The sequence below is a fragment of the Callospermophilus lateralis genome, chromosome 17, assembly GCF_048772815.1.
Source record: "Callospermophilus lateralis isolate mCalLat2 chromosome 17, mCalLat2.hap1, whole genome shotgun sequence".
NCBI classification, from domain to species: domain Eukaryota; kingdom Metazoa; phylum Chordata; class Mammalia; order Rodentia; family Sciuridae; genus Callospermophilus; species Callospermophilus lateralis.
Window position 1 is genome coordinate 61,626,197 of NC_135321.1, and position 12,584 is coordinate 61,638,780.

At 43.7% G+C, this 12,584-nt stretch overlaps 4 pseudogenes; 1 reads left to right on the forward strand and 3 right to left on the reverse strand.

Moving 5' to 3' along the window:
- Positions 1-1,178: 1,178 nt before the first annotated feature.
- Positions 1,179-3,718, reverse strand: LOC143382689 (protein HIRA pseudogene; annotated as a pseudogene).
- A 2,551-nt stretch (positions 3,719-6,269) lies between these two features.
- On the forward strand, positions 6,270-7,104 carry LOC143382810 (actin, cytoplasmic 3-like; annotated as a pseudogene).
- A 1,010-nt stretch (positions 7,105-8,114) lies between these two features.
- On the reverse strand, positions 8,115-10,551 carry LOC143638111 (protein ITPRID2 pseudogene; annotated as a pseudogene).
- Positions 10,552-12,132: 1,581 nt separating this feature from the next.
- On the reverse strand, positions 12,133-12,378 carry LOC143382854 (protein ITPRID2 pseudogene; annotated as a pseudogene).
- Between the last annotated feature and the right edge of the window lie 206 nt (positions 12,379-12,584).

The window sequence follows — 12,584 nt, forward strand, 5'->3', positions numbered from 1 at the left end:
TGTGTTATGCTAGGGATCTAACCAGAACCTCAAATATGCTAGGAAAATGCTATGCCACTGAGTTGTGCCCCCAGTTGTGCCCCCTGAGTTGTGCCCCTTTAGTACAAGCAGTTCCCAGTCCTTGGAACTGCTTGTACTAAAAAACAAATACTTAAAATTTTATTCCAAATTCACATTTTATACTCTTTCCATGTCACCACTGCTGATATTAGATAATATTGCTCTGACATTCTAACAGTCATCTAGAAGGAAAACATTTTATGCCTCCTGGCCCTAGCTTCTGTAATTCTCCTGAACCTTCACTAAACTCTGTTAAAGACTGATGTTTATTCCAGATTTTATATTTTTAATCATTATTGTCTTTCTGGCAAAAAAAATCATATGTGAGGATCTCAGAATACACATCATGCATTTCAGCAAAAGAAAGCTATTAAATTCTATTCATTCAAGTTAACAGCACAGAACTAGGCCTTTTGATTTTTTTTTTTTTGGTATCCAATGCATATTCATTTATTTTACACTTACAAAAGAAATCACCCTCCCATTTGCCCCATCCCCCCAAAAACATCTCTTTTTACAAACATTTAAAAATTAAACCAAATGAATAGACAAGTTAATTTCAGTACAATTATTTTTCAGTGTAGCTGTCATAATTAGAGTTTAAATTTCCTACAAGTGACCAATGTCCAAGTTACTTATAGGGAAATCCTGATTATTGGCCAAAAGAAAAATTCCATATTACAAGTTAGCAAATTCTAGTACAAAAATAGTCCATGTGTTGGAACAGCTTTCCTTTTACATAGGTCTGAAGTCAGTCTTCTGACTGTATAACACTTAATGTTTGCAGATTCTTGCTCTCACAAATGGCTCATTCGTCATAGCTGAAGCAGCACAGTGCCTGGAGCTGCAGGGGCTAGTGTCCACCATGGGGCCGTATTGGAGATGGCAGGCCCAGGAACATCTTGCTGGCCCCAGGGCAGAAGGGCACAACCCCAGCCCCAGCTCTGCATGGGGACCCTGGAGAGAGGAATGAGCTGTCCCTTTCTGAAGCAAGAACAGGCCCAGGACACAGGGCACGTCCACCTAGGGAGCTGGGCTGGTGCTGGTGCAGGACAGCACATTGCCTGCCAACGTCTCCTCCTACTGCGGACTGGCCAGGTGAGAGGCAACCCTGGGCATCATTAGCAGTCAGAATGTAGCCCCGCCCTTGTTGCTGCTGGGGCAGGTCGGGGCAGGCTACTTGTCCCTCAGGATGTCGAGTTGTTCCTGACACTCGGTGAAGAGGCGCTGGAAGCGGAGGTTTTGCCCAATGACTGGCAATAGCTCCTTTAGCAATTCCCTCTTCCGCAGACCCACTACTGTTGACTCCCACTGGCTTCCAGTGGAGCAGTGAACCGGACCCAGTAAGTCCTTGCATATTTCTCGAAGTTGGTATTCCATCCCTTCATTCACGAGGTACGTGCATAAAGAAGGAGCCAGTGGCGGTACTCATGGCTGGACTGTAGGGTGAGTGCCGCTGCAACCTGGTTCTCTAGGTAGGCCAGCGTGGTCTCCTGCTGTACCCCATGAGGCACGGAGAAAAGCCGGGCAGCTTGCCTTCCAGAGTTGGAGGTGCGGCCCTGGATTATGGCTAACGGTCCTGAGCACAGCATGGCATCCTGGGATGGCAGGCTGCTCCTAAAGTCCGCACATTGGGTCAGTGAGTCTTGCTTGTCAGAAACCAGGTTCCACGTAGAGAGTGACAGATTAAAGCAGTACGCTTTCCCATCAGATAGGTTCATCACTGGGATTCCATGCTGCATCAGCAAGATCTGTGACACTGTCATATCACTTCCTGCCAAGATGGAGTGTAGAGACTCTTCTTTCACCACAACCACCTGCCTGTGAACATCCCAGACAGACAGTGTAGCTGCAGCAGTGAGCGCCATGACATAGGAATCTGTGCAGTGCAAAGTAGAGATCGGGGACGGCAGGAGGATGGGAGGGAGGAGGCAGCGACCACAGGTGGAGAACACCGACAGCGTCCTCTTTTCACAGGCGACACACACCACATCACAGCTGCCGGCAGCAGTGAGGATCCGGCTAGTGAGCACTGTCTCCCACTCCTTTCCTTCCCGGTTGCACTTCAGTCGGCTCAGTTTTACACTCCCCACGGTGGTTACTTCATTTTCAACCTCAATGTACATGGAGGGGTCAGAGCTCACCTGGAGGGTGAATGCTCTCTGGGGGCCTGGTATTGGCAGCTTCAGTGCAAGTGCTGGTGCAGTCAGACACATGGCCTCCTTCTCTGTGGCTGGAGACTGGACAGACAGAGACATAGGCAGGAGACGGGAGTCCTTCCGAGGACGCCCCTTTTTCTTCTTTTCCACTGTCTCTACCTCAAGCTCAAGTTTTCGCTTGGACAATGAGGATGGCTTAGCCAAGGGGACCTTTTCATCACTGTCACTGCTGCTCTCTAGGAGATCCCGGGGCCTCAGCTCTTTCACAAGGTTCTGTTCTTTCAACCTTTCAACAGCCGTCGAAGTCACACTTGTCAAGGAAGGAGCACCTGGCGTGGCTTTGGACCGCTCTGTGAATCGGGAGTCAAATGCTTTCATGGGTTCAATCTTGGACGGGGTTGTTAACACGGAGGGTGACAATGCAGCAGTAGTAGAGGTAGCATTCATACTGTCCTTACTGACAGACTCGCCTGCAGGCCTGGCACTGGCAGCTGCCACAGGCTCTGTGCAAGGCTTCGAGGCGCCGAAGGAGTTGGGGGTACTGGAGTCCAATGGCAGTAGCTGCTGACTGCTATGAGAGGAGAGCATGGTGCCTGCCAGTGAGCCCGAGAGTGGGATGCTGTTAAAGAATGCCGTGGAGAAGTCCCCAGTGTCCAGCTGAGCTATGCAGAGAGGCGTGATTCTTCTTCGACCATCTGCTGTCCGAGTCTCAACTTCTCAAGATTCTTCCTAATATCTTCCAGACTCTCCCCGTTGACAACACCCGCGACTGAGGATGCTGAGCCCATCTCTCTGGCTGCGGCACTCTTCTGGTCTAACTGCTGCTGTTGCTGCCTCCGTTGGTACTTGAGCATCTCTGGGTTCTTGATGACAGCTGTGGAGAGCTGGGCCTCAGTCATGATGGCCAGGCTCTTGCCATAGGTGGACTGGTGAATGCGGCTCTTTTCCTCCTCACTGAGGGGGTCTCCAAGCTCATCCTGGGAGAAGTCGAGGAATGCCACAGAGCCATCCATGGAGCACACCAGGATGCCCAGCCCATTCAGAGTCCAGGAAATATCCATGATGGATTTGTCAAACAGCTCATGGATGACAACCAGAGGCCGTTTCAGACACGTGAGCCAGACAGAGAGTGAGCAATCCTTGCTGCCAACAGCACAGCAGCAGTAAGGGCAGCTGGGCTTTGCAGAACTCCCATTCTTCTGCTTCTTTTTGAAGATTTTTGGGTTGAATTTCACAACAGTTACAGCTTTCCGGTGTCCCACAAAGTCCATGTTGGTTTTCCAGCCCTCCCGCTCGATGATCTGGGCAGTGGGGCCAGAATTGTTCATTGCATGGGCAGACACAAAGTAATGCCCATCAGGTGACCAGCTGAGCCGCAGTACATGGGTCGTTCCTCCACACTCATCAAAAGGTTTGGTGATGCTGGTCTCTAACTGCCAGTCCAGGGTCCTCCACAATTTTATCAGATTGAGATATGATTCACATACCACAAAATTCATCCATTTAGAGAGAACAATGCAATAGTTTTTAATACACCACCAATACCAAAGTCACATTTAGAACTTTAATCCTCAGGCTCTTTAGCTCACAAGCTCACACCCTGTCTCCTAGGCCCCCTACTCTAAGTCTTCACTAATATTTGATTTTTAAATTTCTGAAACTTGCATGAATACTTTGATATAAATCTTCAACTCCCTTGGCTAATACTTTTTAAGTAAAATATTATTTTTGAACAACTGTACGTTCACAGAAATATTGAATGGAAAGAATAGAATTCCCTTATGCCTCTTTCAAAACCTCCAGGTTCCCCTACTTACACTAGTGTGGGGCATTTGTTATAATTGATTAGCCAGTGTTTATACATTCCTAATAAATCAAGCTTGCAGTAGGGTTCACTCTTTTGTCCTATGAGTTTGACAAAAGGATAATGACATGTATTCTATGTCATTACATGAAATACATTATCATATGGTATCATATAGTATATATGGTATGGTTTCATCCCACCATTACAGTATCATATGGTATGGTTTCATCACCTTAGAATCCTGTGCCCCAGCTATTCATCACTCCTCCTGCTCCTGAGACCTTTCTGCTCAGGGCTATTTTTATTGTATCCACAATTTTATCTTTTCCTGAATGAAGGACAACTAGAATTACACAGTATATATGGTTTTAAAGATTGGTTTCATTTACTTTACAATTTGCATTTAAGGCTCCTCCATGTCTTTTTGTTAATTTTTTATTTCTTTTTAATATTTAATATTGGATGATGTTCTGCTATATGGATGTACTATGGTTTGTTTATACATAAATCTACTGAGTGACATTTTGGTTTCTCCCAATTCTTAGTAATTATGAAGAAATTTGCTATAAACATGCACGTGCCGGATTTTTTGTAGAAATAAGTTGTGAACATATTTGGATAAGATGAAAAACTATGATTGTTGGATTATATGTTAAGTGTCTGAGTAAAAATAATACAAAAATAACAAAAAACTTTATTCCAGATTCAATTAATGTATTAAAATTTTGATCATTTGTGTAGGGGGTGCATCTTCCAAAAATTACCTGTTACTCTGACACATACCTCACTTACCTGGAGTATACTCTCACATTCAGTTATGTGGGATATCTGTGCTGGACTCCTGACATTGAAGTAAAACTGTTGTCATGTTATTATTGTTATCTTTTGGTTCTGAAAAATCTACTATGACCAAAGTCACAGTCTTTTTATTTATATAATCTTTTAATTTTTGGTTCACTTAAATTCTTATGAGGGAAAAACAATGAAAAAAAAAGCTGTAAGCTTTTAAAACAGTGACTCTTATATTCACACCCTACAACTGTGTTGGAAGTATGTACTGAGCCAGAGCCATGCTGTGTTGTCTCTTAGGTGTTGCAGTGAAAGCAACAAAGCATTTGTGTGCATGTTATCTCACAGTTTCATCTGATTTTTCCAGGAAAATACAAACACTTCTGCATTTTAACTAAATTTACAGCATGTGAGGTCCTTAGGTAAAAGGGCACACATCTTTTGCTATTTTTCCCTGCCCTGTAAAAATGTAGTAATACATATATCCTCAGGGGATTGGTTCCAGAACCCCCACCTTTGAAAATACTAGAATACACAGAAGCTTAAACTCTATTAAAGTAGTGTAGAATGTGCATATAACCTATACATCTTCCCGTATATTTGAAGTCATCATCTCTAGATTGCATAAAATACTTAAGATATTGTAAATATTATGTGAATGGTTGTTGTATTATTTAGAGAATAAAGACAAAATAAATCTGTATATGTTCAGTATAGATGCAATTTTAATATATATATATATATATATATATATATATATATATATATATATTATTTACTGCAGGTAGAATACAGAGCACAAGATATGTGGTGATGGTTAACTGAGAGTTCTTCTGGGCTCCTGGATTATGAAATTCACTCTTGCACTGAACAAGAAGAGCATTTCTGGGCAAAGAAAAGGTAATGCCAAAGGAGATGTAATAAAGGATACTTGTAAAGTGGGTACTTTATGTGGTTTCCTTCACTTTTACTTCATAACAAAACAAGTAAAATTTGTGTTTATAGTTAAAAATGCTAAGATTCAAAAAACAGATTATTAATATGGCAGTGTGTTATAACATACAAACGTCGATAGCAATGCTATTATATATATATTACATATACGTGTAACATATATACAATAGCAGAAACAGTGAGAATGCATTATCTTGATCATGCGCTGGCCCAAGCTCCGTGTCCTCCTGCAGCTCTGCAATCACAAGGGAAGAAGAAATCACTAAGCTCACCACTGACAATGGCTTCGGCATGTGCAAAGCTGGCTTTGCTGGCAATGACGCCCCCAGGACTGTGTTCCCCTCCATCATTGGGCGTCTCCACCACCAGGGTATGATGGTGGACAGGCCCAGAGCAAGCTCAGCATCCTGACCCTGAAGTACTCCATGGAGCACAGCATTGTCACCAACTGGGGCGACATGGAGAAGATCTGGCACCATACCTTCTACTATGAGCTGCATATGGCCCATGAGGAGCACAGGGTGCTGTTGACTGAGGCCCCCCTGAACCTCAAGGCCAACAGAGAGAAGATGACTCAGATCATGTTAGAGACCTTCAACACACTGGCACATATGTGGCCATCCAGTTCGTGCTGTCCCTGTATGCCTCTGGGTGCACCACTGACATTGTTATGAACTCTGGTAACTGGGTCACCCCCATAAAGCTCATCTGTGAGGGCTATGCCCTTCCCCATACCATCCTGCATCTGGACCTGGCTGGCCAGGACCTGAGACTACCTCATGAAGATTCTGACAGAACATAGCCATAGCTTCACCACCAGAGCAGAGCAGGAGATCATGTGTTACATCAAGGAAAAGCTGTGCTATGTTGTCCTGGACTTCAAGAAGGAGTTGGCCACTGCTTCATCCTCTTCCTCCCTGAGAAGAGCTACGAGCTGCCCCACAGGAAGGTGATCATCATTGGTAATGAGTGGTCCTGGTGTCCAGAGGCAGTCTTCCAGCCCTCTTTCCTGGGTACAGAATCCTCTGGCATCCACAAGACCACCTTCAACTCCATCATGAAGTGTGAGATCAACATCTGCAATGACCTCTATGCCAACACTCTGCTGTCTGTTGGCTCCACCATTTATCCAGGCATCACTGACAGGACTCAGAAGATCACAGCCTGGCACCCAGCACCATGAAGATCAAGATTATTGCTCCCCCTGAGCACAAGGACTCTGTGTGGATTGGCAGCTCCATCCTGCCCTCACAATCTACTTTCCAGCAGATGTGGATGAACAAGCAGGAGTACACTGAGTTAGGCCCTTCCATTTTCCACTGCAAATGCTTCTAGATGGACTGAGAAGGTTCTGGGCACCTACTGCATAAACAGATTCTTTATTATTGTTGTTGTTGTCACTTTTCACATTTATTTAGCACATATAAAGCCAAATAGGAAACCATTTTCCTTTTTCTTTGATAAAAGTAAAGAGTTTTGACTGGCTAATACCGAATTCAAATAATTTATATAAGAGGAGAACAAATCTAAATTACTTCCATTTGGAAAAAATAAGAAACCAGCTTATTCATTTCTATCCATTCAAGTCAGAGGCCCCATTATTTTGACAATATTATGTAGTTTAAAACACAGAAGAAGAAACATCTCCTTATAAGAAATCTAGACAATGCAAAAGTACATAGCATTTAACAAAAGGTACATTTCCAAAAGAAAAATAATATGTAAGCTGTAATAAAATTACATTTGTTTGGGGTAAAGCAATGAGTTTTACAGTGTAAGAACATTGAGCAGTTGTAGGTAATTCTAACTTACTGCTATCAGTAGCCTCTTCAAGAATTAAGAGCAATTTTTACAACAGAACAGTTTGTTTTCTTGGAAGTGATACTAATTAACAGCAGTGAAGGAAAAATCATTGATTGCTTCAAGCTCTCATAAAATGAATCAGTTATTGCATAATAAATACCTCATAGAGGTCAGTGTTGTAAGAAGCTAGTCTGAAGAAGTATGTTATTTATAAACTGGTTATGTCGGGAAGCCTTCAAGTTTTATAATTAATTCTACATAGAGAATCAATTGGAAAAATATCAACATACAAATAAATATTAGGCCTTTCCAAATTGCTACAGTTTTGAGAGATTAAAAAAATAAATAATCAGCAAAGTATCTAGTTTCTATGTATATTTTTTGAAAAGATATACCGAGGGGAAACACATAGCACATTGTATATAGTAGCCCAGCTCAGCAGACAGTATCTTCTGAAGTACAGATAACACCTCCACCAGTGTATATCATTGATAACACAAATAGTCATAACTATAGGATCCATGCCAACCTAAAAATTTCACTTAATGACTATCTTGCTTAGGATTAGATGCTGTACTGGAAGATACTGCTGCTAAAAGTCAACTTACAATTTCCCTTCTGATTTCCCCAACAATTGACTCTTTAGTCTACCACATGACTTGCTGCAACTTGTTCTGCTCCACATTTCTATGCATTTCTTCAGGCATTAGGGGGAGTTTTCCAGACCCTTCCTCCACTTCAGAGTTAGGTCCTACAACCCATGAGGCTTCTTCTTTGGCTACTCCAACTTCTTCAGAACTCTCCAACTCTGGAGGCATCTGCACAGAGTCCGAAGGCACTCCAGTTCTTCTGTTAGCATGAGAGGGACCAGAACACACAGAGGATGACTCTGATTATCTACCACAACCTGCGCAAGCAATGGAATCAGGGTCACTCCGCATGAATTGTGCTGGCAACCGAAAGATCACACAAACACAGAAATACCTTTTTCGGGGGTCAGGGATGGTTTTGAGACCTAAGCTCCCACACTGGAGGGAAAGAGGACCAAAGGAGGCAAGAGGCAAGAGAGCGAGCGCATCCTAAACCCCTGTTTTTATTTAGGGGAATGACATTTGATAGAAAATTCTACCCAAATAAGGCAAAGGATTGTGTTACAGCAAACACAGGGGTGTAGCCCAATCCCAGAGCTGTACTTTCTTGCCAAGAGAAGATGAAGCCCACCTGCCTTGCACTGTGTGCAATACCAGTTCCACACCCCCATTACTCAAGGCTAAGGGGGTGTGCTCAGCTCCTGTTCAAGGCAGCACCCCCCCAACCCCGACATCTGATACTGAGTAGGAGAAAACTGATTCTGAGCTTTCTCCAGGAGGGAGTTCATATCCCACTTCTCCAAGTTCCAGGCCCAATTCAGACTTCAAGTACGACTGTTTTCATTATCAGTTCAGTGACTGGTTCTATTACGTAAAGTGGAGAAGGAAATGACAAGTTATCAGCGCTTCTGCTGCCACACATTCCCACAAGTGCTGAGGAGTGGAAAGGAGAAGACACCTGCACAGCCTGAAGCTGTCCATTCAGGTCCAACAAGCAGTCCTGAAGTTCCATTCGGACTGAATTTCTCAAACCCTGCAGCAGATCAACTTCATATCTTTCCTCCTCAGTCATGTGGTGACAAACCTTGGTCTGCTGATGCAGCAATGCCAACTCTAAATCCATCATCATTCAGGCTTTGCCTCATTACTTGAAGCTCCTGAAAAGTATTTTCATAAAGATGTAGAAGAGATGATTTCTAAGTACTAAAAGGAAGAGCAGCAAAATCAGGTCCTCTCATCACAGGGTACCATGAAAGATTCTGCAGTGAGTTTCTAATATCATGCAACGCTCTTTGAAACTGCATTTCTATGGCAGAAGGAGGATTCACAGAGCACATTCAGTAAGGGTAGGCAACGTACCTGTGTGAGTAAGGACACCTGATAGGGGAGGCAAAGGCACTGCAGATGGTACCTGAGATATTGAAAAAACTGTGTGTGCTCAGAGTTCTCATGTGCTCACACAGGGGCCTTTCCTGCCCCTGAGAGTAGACGGAGTGAAGGGAGAGGTGGACTGAGATATCTATGCTGGGATGAATTGTGAACAGGCAGGAGTCCTTCCATGATGGCATTCTTCCAACCTGGTCATCTCACTCTGGGTGGCTTCTTCTTTCTTCACAGATGATGAAGAGATGAAAATGGTAGATTTAACCAAAGACTGACTGTCATGCTCAGTCACCCCTTTATCCCCTTCCTGTTCCTCTTTGGGTGTGTATTTATTAGCTGAAGGAAAGTGGGCTGTAGCTGGTCCTTTTCCCTGGTGACAACTGGACATTGACAGAGGACACAACCCCTACTGGGCTCAATAAAGTTGTTGGTAAAGACTGAGACCTTCTTGGAGGAGAGCCAGCTTTTGCCAGCAAGTATCTTTGTTTTAAAAAAGATCTTTTGATTTTATCAGGTTACGCCCTAATCTTTGATTAGACAGAGTTACAAACTTTCATTTGAGCTCTTTGCAAAGCTGTATTAAATCTGTCCACAGAAGAAGGAGGCCCCACTGTATTTTCAGAGCTCGTATCACTGCATTTTGCTTCAACGGAAGCCAGAAGTTTCAGAATATGGTGTGTGGTGTACTGGGCAAATTCACATCACTTTCACCACTTGTTTCCCTCGTGAGCTCTACTGTCTGTGCTGAAGACAAATCCTCTTCTGTTTTGGTACTTTCAGGAATGTGATCCTCTGGACTACAGGGGGATTGCATATTTCTGGTATTCTCAGCAGTCCCACATTCAGCAACTGTTGCTGCCCTGGCTCTTCCGTCCTGAAGAAGGGTAAGAGATTCCTCCTCTGCCTCATTGAAATAAGGTTGATCTTGCGCTATTGATGTAATAAGGTCCTCACCAAATGATGTGACTGTTGTCTCACTGTCACAACTATCGGCACTATTCCCCATGGCTTGCAGGGACCCATGAATGGAATCTTTGGCAAAACCACTGCTATCAGAATGCTGACTTGCAAGTACATAGCAGATGATCTCTTTTGGATTTAGTGAGACCTAGCTCATAAGTGGACAGAACATGAGGAGCTTCTCCCTCTATACTCTGAACATCTTCCATTTCAAAGGAGTCCTTCTGTTATGTCATTATATTTCTTATGGATGGGATCATCAATGGTGCACAGGGCTCATTTTCAAGTGCAGACAGAGGGACATTTTCTAGCTCACTGTGTTTGGACATGTTGAAATCACCACCTGAATCAGATCCTACTACAGACTCCTCAGGCAATATACTCTCATGACTTTGAGTCTCTTTATTTTGTTCATTCTCAGTTTTTTGGTTAAAATCTCTATTTGTTTCATCAGAAAATCTGTCAGTGTCAGCATTCTGCAAAACCCCTAAGGAAATACCCGAGGCTTCTTCTTTAACTGTAGCTAACATAGAAGATGAGTCTTTCTTTTTTACAACTTTTTGAGATTTTTTTTTTATCATTTTTATTGCCACTTTCTTCAATCATTGAAACATTTGGAATCTTTCCTTTTTCAACTGCTGGGGAAGGATTGCTACCTTCTCCTTTCTCTGTTTTATCAAAAATTTAGTTTTGATAGTGTTTTCATTAAATGATTTGCATTGTTAAAGGTGACTCAGATATCTAAAGGTGAGGTGAGTCTGTTTCCTTGGTAGAGGTCACTGAGGACATATTTCCAATTCTCTGAAGGGGAGTCCCAGAGACTTGAGAGTATAAAGAAGAAAAAATATAAAATATAAAACACATTTGCCTTAATAGTAAGCATGTCATTGGTTGCATTTGAGCACTCAAAAATACATTAATATTGGGGCTGAGGTTGTGGCTCAGTGGAAGAGCACTCACCTGGCATGCGTGAGGCACCTATAACTAAAAAATAAATGTTAAAAAATGCCTTAATATCTATCCCTTGTGGCAAATGATGAAGAATTTAAAAATCTGGAAGGAATTTTAGAAGCAATGTCTGGTTCATCTCGTCCGAATCCAAGATTACAAAGAATTTCTTCAAGCTCTTCCTCACAAAGTTCCAATAATTCTGAAACTCTTGAGACTGTCCCACGCTCTTCCCACACCCACATTTCACATTTCTCCTCTTCTGATGAAACTGGAGTCTTCTCTCTTTGGCCAAGATGTTATTCCCGTTTTCAATTTGAGTATCACTTTCATGGAGGTGGTTGGCTTCAGTTCCCAGTGATAAATCATCTTCAAACTTCCTCCATTTCTTCGCTGGGTGTGGTGGTGGCACCTGTCTATGATCCCAGCGATTCAGGAGGCTGATGGTTCAAAACCAGCCTCAACAATTTAGCAAGGTCCTAAGCAACTCAGTGATACCCTGTTTCTAAATAAAACACAAAAAAGGGGCTGGGAATATGGCTTAGTGGTTGAGTGCCCCTGAGTTGAAGCCCAGGTACCAACAAAACAAAACAACAACAAAACTTCCTCCATTTCTCACAAGTACACCCTTCAGGTTACTGGTGCTTTGCTCATCCGGTGAGGCTCTCAAAGGTATAAGTCAGTCCTTGTGCCATATGGCGATCTTCTTTTTCTGCAATTTTCCTCTCCCTGCGGGTGCCTGCAACTTCGCACCAGGAAGGTCCTCCCAGGTCCTCGTCCTCAGTCCTCATCCTGCGTCGTCGCTTCTGTGGACAGATACTCGGTCTCCAACACCTTCCAGAGCACTTGGTCCAGGCTTTCCTCCTGCGAAGCTCCACTCCATTTCCTCCTCTGCCTCTGCGGACGCCGCCCGCGGTAAATTCATGGCCACACCTGGGGCTCCGCTGCCCTAGCCTGAGCCTACGCCAGACAGCGGTGGCGTCAAGGACCCCCGCCCCTGTCCTCTGCGCCTGGCCTGGCTGGCGGCAGGGGGAGTGGGAATGGGCGCCGAAGCAGGAGGGGAGTGGGAGGGAGGGAGGAAGGAAGGGAGAGAGGGGCGGAGGGCCAGCGGCACACTAGAAGCCGGCGTTG